Raw genomic sequence first — 6723 nt, forward strand, 5'->3', positions numbered from 1 at the left:
GAAAAAGCCTTAGATAGGGCCCATTCCGGACAGCAAAAATCAGGGCACAAGTCTAAAAACTGTGTTTCTAAGCTGAGGTTCACAAAACAGTGCAAAGGGAGCTGATGGACATTTTAATCTTTGAAAGCCCCGTCGAAGACCCCATCCACCGCAGTGCAGCCGGAGGGCACACACTGCCCAGGCTCCAACACGAGAAAAGTGTTTCATCTGAGAGCCTCCAGTGGGGAATCCCAGTCCCAGCCTCGCACAGGTATCGGATCCGACTCCCTGTACCGCACCTGCTGGGGCCAGCCCTCCTTCTGTGGGCTCCGAACCAGCCCCTCCAACCCGCACACGCCGCGGGCTCCCCTCGCGTTGGCGCTCGGCAGATTTCCCCCAGGATGCTGAACTTCCAGGCGGTAATCCCGCTCTCCCTGCCAAGGAGCTCCCGCATCCCGGGGAGCCAGGCTCTTAAACGGGGGACAAGAAAACTCCTCTCTGCCGGCAGAGCTCACACTGCAGCCCGCCGGGGCTCCCCCGCCGTGCCGTGCCGTGCTGTGCCGTGCCAAACCCGCCCCAGAGGGGCTGGCCCGGAGGATGACCCGGGGCAGCATCGCCGGGCCCGGGCGGGCAGGAGGGCTGGATCGGAGAGATGGAGGGATGGAGGGAGGGATGGAGGGATGGACGAATGGATGGATGGATGGATGGATGGATGGAGGGAGGGAGGGAGGGAGGGAGGGAGGGAGGGAGGGAGGGATGGAGAGCGGGAGGGATGGATGGATGGGTGGATGGATGGAGGGAGGGAGGGATGGATGGAGGGATGGATGGAGGGAAGGAGGAGAGATGGAGGGAGGGATGGATGGATGGATGGAGGGAGGGATACATGGATGGAGGGATGGACGGATGGAGGGAGGGATGGATGCCCCAGGGCTTGGGCAGCACCGCCGGGTAGGAGGGCTGGATCAGAGGATGGATGGAGGGAGGGAGAGATGGATGGAGGGAAGGAGAGATGGAGGGAGGGAGGGATGGAAGGAGGGATGGACGCCTCGGGGCTCGGGCAGCCCCGCCGGGCGGGCGGGCGGGCAGGAGGGCTGGATCAGGGGATGGGTGGATGGACGGCCCGGCCGGAGGCGCCGCGCTGTTTTTGGGCAGCGCGCAGCCGCAGTGCGGCCGCCGCGGGTACAAAGCGCGGCCGGGGCGCTCCGCGGGCTCGCAGCGCGGCGGGCGGGACGCGGCGAGGACGCGGGGCTGGAGTTTTGCGGGAGCCCCCTCCGCTCTCTGCCTGCCCTGCTCCGCCGGGACGCGCAGCGCGGAGGTGAGCGGCGGGGAGCTCGACGGGACGGGCCGGGGCCGGGGCTGGGGCTGGCTCGGGCGAGGGGCAGGCGGAGCTGCAGCCGCCCCTCTCGTCTCGTCCCGGCTCTGTCGGGAGCGGGCAGCGCAGTCAGACCCGGGTCAGACCCGGGTCAGACCCGCAGGAACGCGGCGGAGCGGGCGGTGAGCGCGTCGCGAAGAGTTGTTGATACCCCTCCCCGGTTTTTAGGGAAAAAACGCTGGATTGGGGCACGGGCGCGCATCCCGGCCGCTCCGGGGGGAGCGGAGGGGTCCCTGCCCGAGGGGAGCGCCCCAGGTGCGGTGGGAAGCACCTGGGCACGGGGGAGGAGCGGTCACATGGCGGGAGCGGTGCTCGCCGCTGCTTTGTTTAAATGGACCGTCACTAACTTGTGAGCCGGCACTTCAAAAGGGTTGAGAAGTTTTTTTTTTGGGGGGGGTAGGGGGATGGGGCAAGGGGAGGGTCTTGGGTTTTGATGCTCAGTACATGAAAGTGCTTAACTTTTGGCTTCTTTTCATGAATCTCAAAAAAAGGGAAAAAAAAACCCCAACTCACAAACTTTTAAAGACATCCTGCAGTGTTTGAAAACAATCTTTAATTTTTCTGAAATAGTGCTGTGGGACCCAACAGCTCGGTACACATTTACGTGTGAAAACTTAATTACAAGCCTCAGTAATGATAGTGACTTTCTTGTCGCTGCTTTGTCCACGAGTTGCACATAAAACCAAGCTGAGCTTAACTTTTCTTGTACCGATGTTAAGGTCAGGCATAGTGTGCTTTTTGTTAAAACAAGGCTTTTAAACATTTAGTTAGCCACAAAGCCTGTTTGGCAGTTCAGTAACATAGTTGACAACCTTGTATCTTGGCAAGCCATAAAAGATACCATGACAATTTGCTGATTAAACATATCGGCTGTGCCTTACCCTTTTATTTCACCCCTTCTGTCAGAGCGACTGGGTCTTATTACAGGTTACTACTGTGAAGGAAGGAAAATATGAGAAAAGTGAGAGAGGCTGATGGGGTTAATCTGAATTTTAGAAAGGCCAAGCTGATTTAGTGAGTGTTCACATTGTGCACAGAAAGCCCTGACATTTTTATTCAGTGGTGTTTCAAGTCCTTGGCAGTGCTGCTTGGATCTTCCATCCAGAGCCAGTTTTCCAAAGGGAGTGGGGGCAGTGGTGCTGCCTGGCAGGAGTAGGGCTGCACCCGATCCCTCTGCTGCAAGCAGTGTCTTTGAAGCTTTGTCTCTCTTCTGTCTGGGAACATCTGCCTGATTGTTAGTGACTAGGTGAAATGGGATTCCACCCCAAAACTGCCTGCTCAACAGGAGACGAGATGTTCTCATATGATGTGTCCTTCCTCTGTTGGTTTTGAGTGAGAGAAATTGCAGCTCTGGTGCGTGGAGGTGTGGGGCAATGGGGTGTGGAAACTTCTTGCATTCCACACAGGGATGAGTGTGGGTTACACCAGTGCCAGGGGCAGCAGCACAACCCCAGGCTGTGGCAAAGTGCAGCTTGGGCTGAAGGATGGGTGGACACAGGCTCTTGTGTGCCCCAAAATCTGTGGCTTTGCTGACCACGTGTGTTAATGGAATTTGGTGTTAAATTTGACTGTTTGTCTGACATCACAGCGTGGTTTGTCCCTTTGTATTGATAGCAATCTAACTAGAAGGAATTCATATTGTAAAGTGTGTTTTAGTGACAAATTCTGTGGCACTCCAGCCCATATGGGAGTCCCTGGTGTCTTAGTTTTAAAATTTGGGCATGCCTGCTTTCTTTTAAGATTGGGCTTTGCTTTGAAGTTGCACTGGACAAAGCTTCATCCCTTGATTGAAAACTGAATGTGAACTGGTTTTAGGTGTTAGTTCAGTGTATCTTTGAAAATCCCACCTCCCTGGGAGAACCAGCAATGGATGTATTTCTCATAGCACAAATGACTTCAGTTTGAGTTGGCCCAATAGCTCCCCCTCAGTATCAGTTTGCCTTTCCTCACTCTGGCAGTTTTCTCGGGTTTGTAAGCTTCTGGTACAGCTCGTCGTCTCAATTTCTGCAGTGCCCTGCAGGTCTAAATAATAGATGCTGAATGTGAAATGAAAACGTCCAAATGAAGAGTCAATTTCACAAACGATGCAGAGCTACCATGGAGAACTCTCAGGAATGGGCGTCTGACCGTGCTTTTAGCTGCTAAAACATTAGTTGTTAACCGAGGAGAGTTGCAGATTTTCTTGTGGTGTCAGCACCTGTTGAAACGGTAGGTCATGGAGAAAAGGGGCTTTTTTCCCAGTCATTTAGCTAATGGAATTGACTAATGGGCCAGAGGAGGTGTTTCAGGCGTCATTGCTTGCACTGTTTATCCATCCAGATGCTCCTCTGCACTTTAGAAAGGGGAGAAACAAGGTACTTGGAAAGACGCTTGAAAGCTTGTGGTATGTATGTGCAAAAGTATGAGTTTTATGTAAAATTTTTGTGGGTTGTGTCACGATGACAAGTGTTAAGCTGGTGACTATGTTTTCATGTTGTGATGATGAGGAGGAGTTTGTGAGGAATTGCAACAAGAAGCAGCAATGAACTATTTCCAAAAAATTATGATTCCCCCTAACTTCTTAAAGATGCAGTAAATGTAGTTTACAGATGACTTGAAATGCCAGCTGTAATTTTTTACAGAGTTTGCTTGAGAAGTCTTTTGTTTGAACTATATAAAAGTATCTAAAAATCACATCGTATTTTTATAAACCTTATGTGTATAACCATATTTCACAACCCTTTATGAAATAAAAGTATTTATGAACATCGTTAAATAAGTTCATCTTCACTAGATGTCTTTGAGTCCAGAGGGAAATGATTCATTTTAAGTATCTTAATAGTATCTGCTTGCATAGTTGAATAATTGGCAGTGCTGTAAAAAGGCATTTAGGCATCTCAGGGGAAACTACTTAGGCTTGTCACCTCTGACACTCCACAGTTGCCTCTTGCTCCCATTATAGAGGCTATATATTGAGAGAAAAGAGCTTGCATATTATATGACTGTTCCCAGCTGCCAAAAGACTGGTACCTGAAGAGAAATAAATACATGTCAGGAATAAACAATTGGCATAACTGATTTTTTTTTCAGTTTGTATTTTTTCCTAGCAGTGTTGTATTGTGAATTACACTTGTAAGGTCTGTCTAACATGTTCTCTAATTCTGAATTCTGCCCATGTGTTTTACTTCGGGAAACTGTATCTGCAGTCATGACAGTAGTGTTGAGACTTGTGGTTAAATCTGAATAGTGATTCAGGCCGTGTTTATATTTGTCCTTTGCCAAAGGTTCCCTGGCAAACTCCAGATAGCAGAGAGATGTCTGTGGTGAGAGTCACTTTTTCACATTAAGGGTGTACTTGTCCACGATGAGGAAAAAAGGAAATAGCTTGTAATGTGCTGTAGTGAATGTGGGAAATGCTTTCTGATCTTTGACAGTAATGAAAAAAACAATTGTCCTTCAGGAGGGGTAGCAAGAGCATCTGATCTCTTTTGGGCTGCCACAGACTCTGGGCTCTTAACCCTGTATTAAACCCAATGACTAGTCTGGCTAAAGCACAGCTTAGAAAGCAGCATCCTGTTGGACTTAAAGCACTCCCACAGGCTTCCCTTGTCAGTTAATGCCAATTTTTTGTGTCTTTCTGAGCTCAAAAATGTGTTTCTGATTTCTAATTAGAGCTGTACTGAGGAAGGACAGCTGACAATTAAATGTGAGTCACGAATGCGTGTTTTCATGTCCCTCTAATCCTTTAGAGATCTAAGTAGACTGAAGACAGATGAGTCTGACAAGATCAGTTGGAACTTAATTGTGGATAAGCACTGTCAAACTGAGTCTGTTCTTTTCAAAAGCCAAACTGCTGTTCACATACTTTTCTGGTGTATGGGCTCCCTTTTGCATACAGGAGCCAAAAGTAGAACCCCACATATCTGCTCTGATGGGTTGGAGGTTGTAACTACCTTTTCCTAAAGCAAGGCACCTCCAGAAAATCTTCTGGTGAAGGTGATGGTGGGAGGATGCTGGGCACTGGAAGTGTCCCAGCCTCTTTTGGGGCTCAGAGATGATGCCTGTGTCCCATTCCTCACTCAGAGGTGTCTGTGCTGTCCTGGAGTGGTGGGATGCTGCTGTGTGACACACAGAGCTCAAGACAAAGAAGGCCTGGTGATAGAAGTCTCCTACACCCATAATATGTCTGTTTTTCCATCTTCTCTGCAGCTGTGGATGCCATGAACTACAGACAGCTTTTTGTGGTGTTTGGCAGTGGTTGGTGTCCAGGGGGGCAGTGGGGGGCACCTCACTGGGTTTCTTGGACAAATGTTTGTGGCACCACACCTATGGGATGGATTGGTGGCCTGGTGATGTATCAGATCTGTTTCATCATGTGCTGGTGCTCTGAAAGTTGAGGATATCCTTCCTGCCTGTAGGTGCCCTAAGCTGCTGCTGCTGGAAATCCAGAAGGATTTACTGTTGAGTTCTTTGCTGTACAAATATACCCTTCCCTCATCCCAGGGACCTTACTTTTTCTTACTGGTTTGCCATCTTCTGGGCCCAAAGAGTCCAGTGCATTTACATCAAACATTAGTGCCCTGGCAGGAGTGGGTTACACTGCTGCTGAGGTTTCCAAGGAGATGCAAACAGTCAAAATTTTTGTTATTATTGCACAAGGTACTAGCCTTAGTAAGGCTGCTCTGGGTCGAGAGGTTTAGTACCAGAGGTTTTTATCAAATGTGACATACCCATACATCTAATAAGACTGATGAGGGCTAATCAGTCCTGTATGTCTTGTATGGGTCTGTAATTAATTAACATTGACTTTTAAACTTTAAGTCTCTGGACTTTTTTTCCCCTACTTTTTTACTATTTCAAGTAGTATTCCTAAGTTTAGCTCCAGATGGGACTGTTACCCACATGAAAGATCAGTACTTGTACTGTCACTGAGCTGGTAGCTTTTAAGGCTGCTGTGTGCTGACAATGAGCTCTGTAGCATGTGTGCACACATTTCAGTCTCCCGATTGTGTGGCTTGATCAACACTTGACATAAGGACAAACACTGATTTAGCTTTTATGCACCGTTCATTGCTTTACGTAATCCACCAGCCCTTTCCAAATAAGGTCGTTTGGTCTGTTAAGACCTGACTGTCCTTTTGAAGCCTCTTTGAGGGTTTATAAGTGTTTCTGATCCCTTCCCAATTCTGCAGTGCCATTACTGAAGGGGGGAGGATGCTGCCCAGGTTGACTTTTGCGCCACGAGTTGCCGAGTGGCGCCAGAAATGTTTGTTTTATTCAGCACCCATACCAATCCCCACACCTCCTGGCTCTTTCCTGTTGACTCTGCCTGTGCCACAGGGGCTGCAGGTAGCAGTAAAACCTATGCCTGGCAGAAATCAGCCAGCTCTCCT

The 6723-nt window shown here is 49.4% G+C and overlaps 1 protein-coding gene across 4 annotated transcripts in view; it reads left to right on the forward strand.

Moving 5' to 3' along the window:
• The first annotated feature begins 1135 nt into the window (after window positions 1-1135).
• KANK1 (KN motif and ankyrin repeat domains 1) overlaps window positions 1136-6723 on the forward strand; it is a 128983-nt gene continuing 123395 nt past the window's right edge. For 3 of the 4 annotated variants that reach the window (XM_063421519.1, XM_063421517.1, XM_063421521.1), the window contains exon 1: window positions 1136-1294. The gene's annotated coding sequence lies outside the window, so the exon portion shown is untranslated. The remainder of the gene's footprint in view (window positions 1295-6723) is intronic. The other variant, XM_063421518.1, reaches the window with a different exon arrangement.

This window comes from Prinia subflava, chromosome Z, assembly GCF_021018805.1.
Source record: "Prinia subflava isolate CZ2003 ecotype Zambia chromosome Z, Cam_Psub_1.2, whole genome shotgun sequence".
Lineage (NCBI taxonomy): Eukaryota > Metazoa > Chordata > Aves > Passeriformes > Cisticolidae > Prinia > Prinia subflava.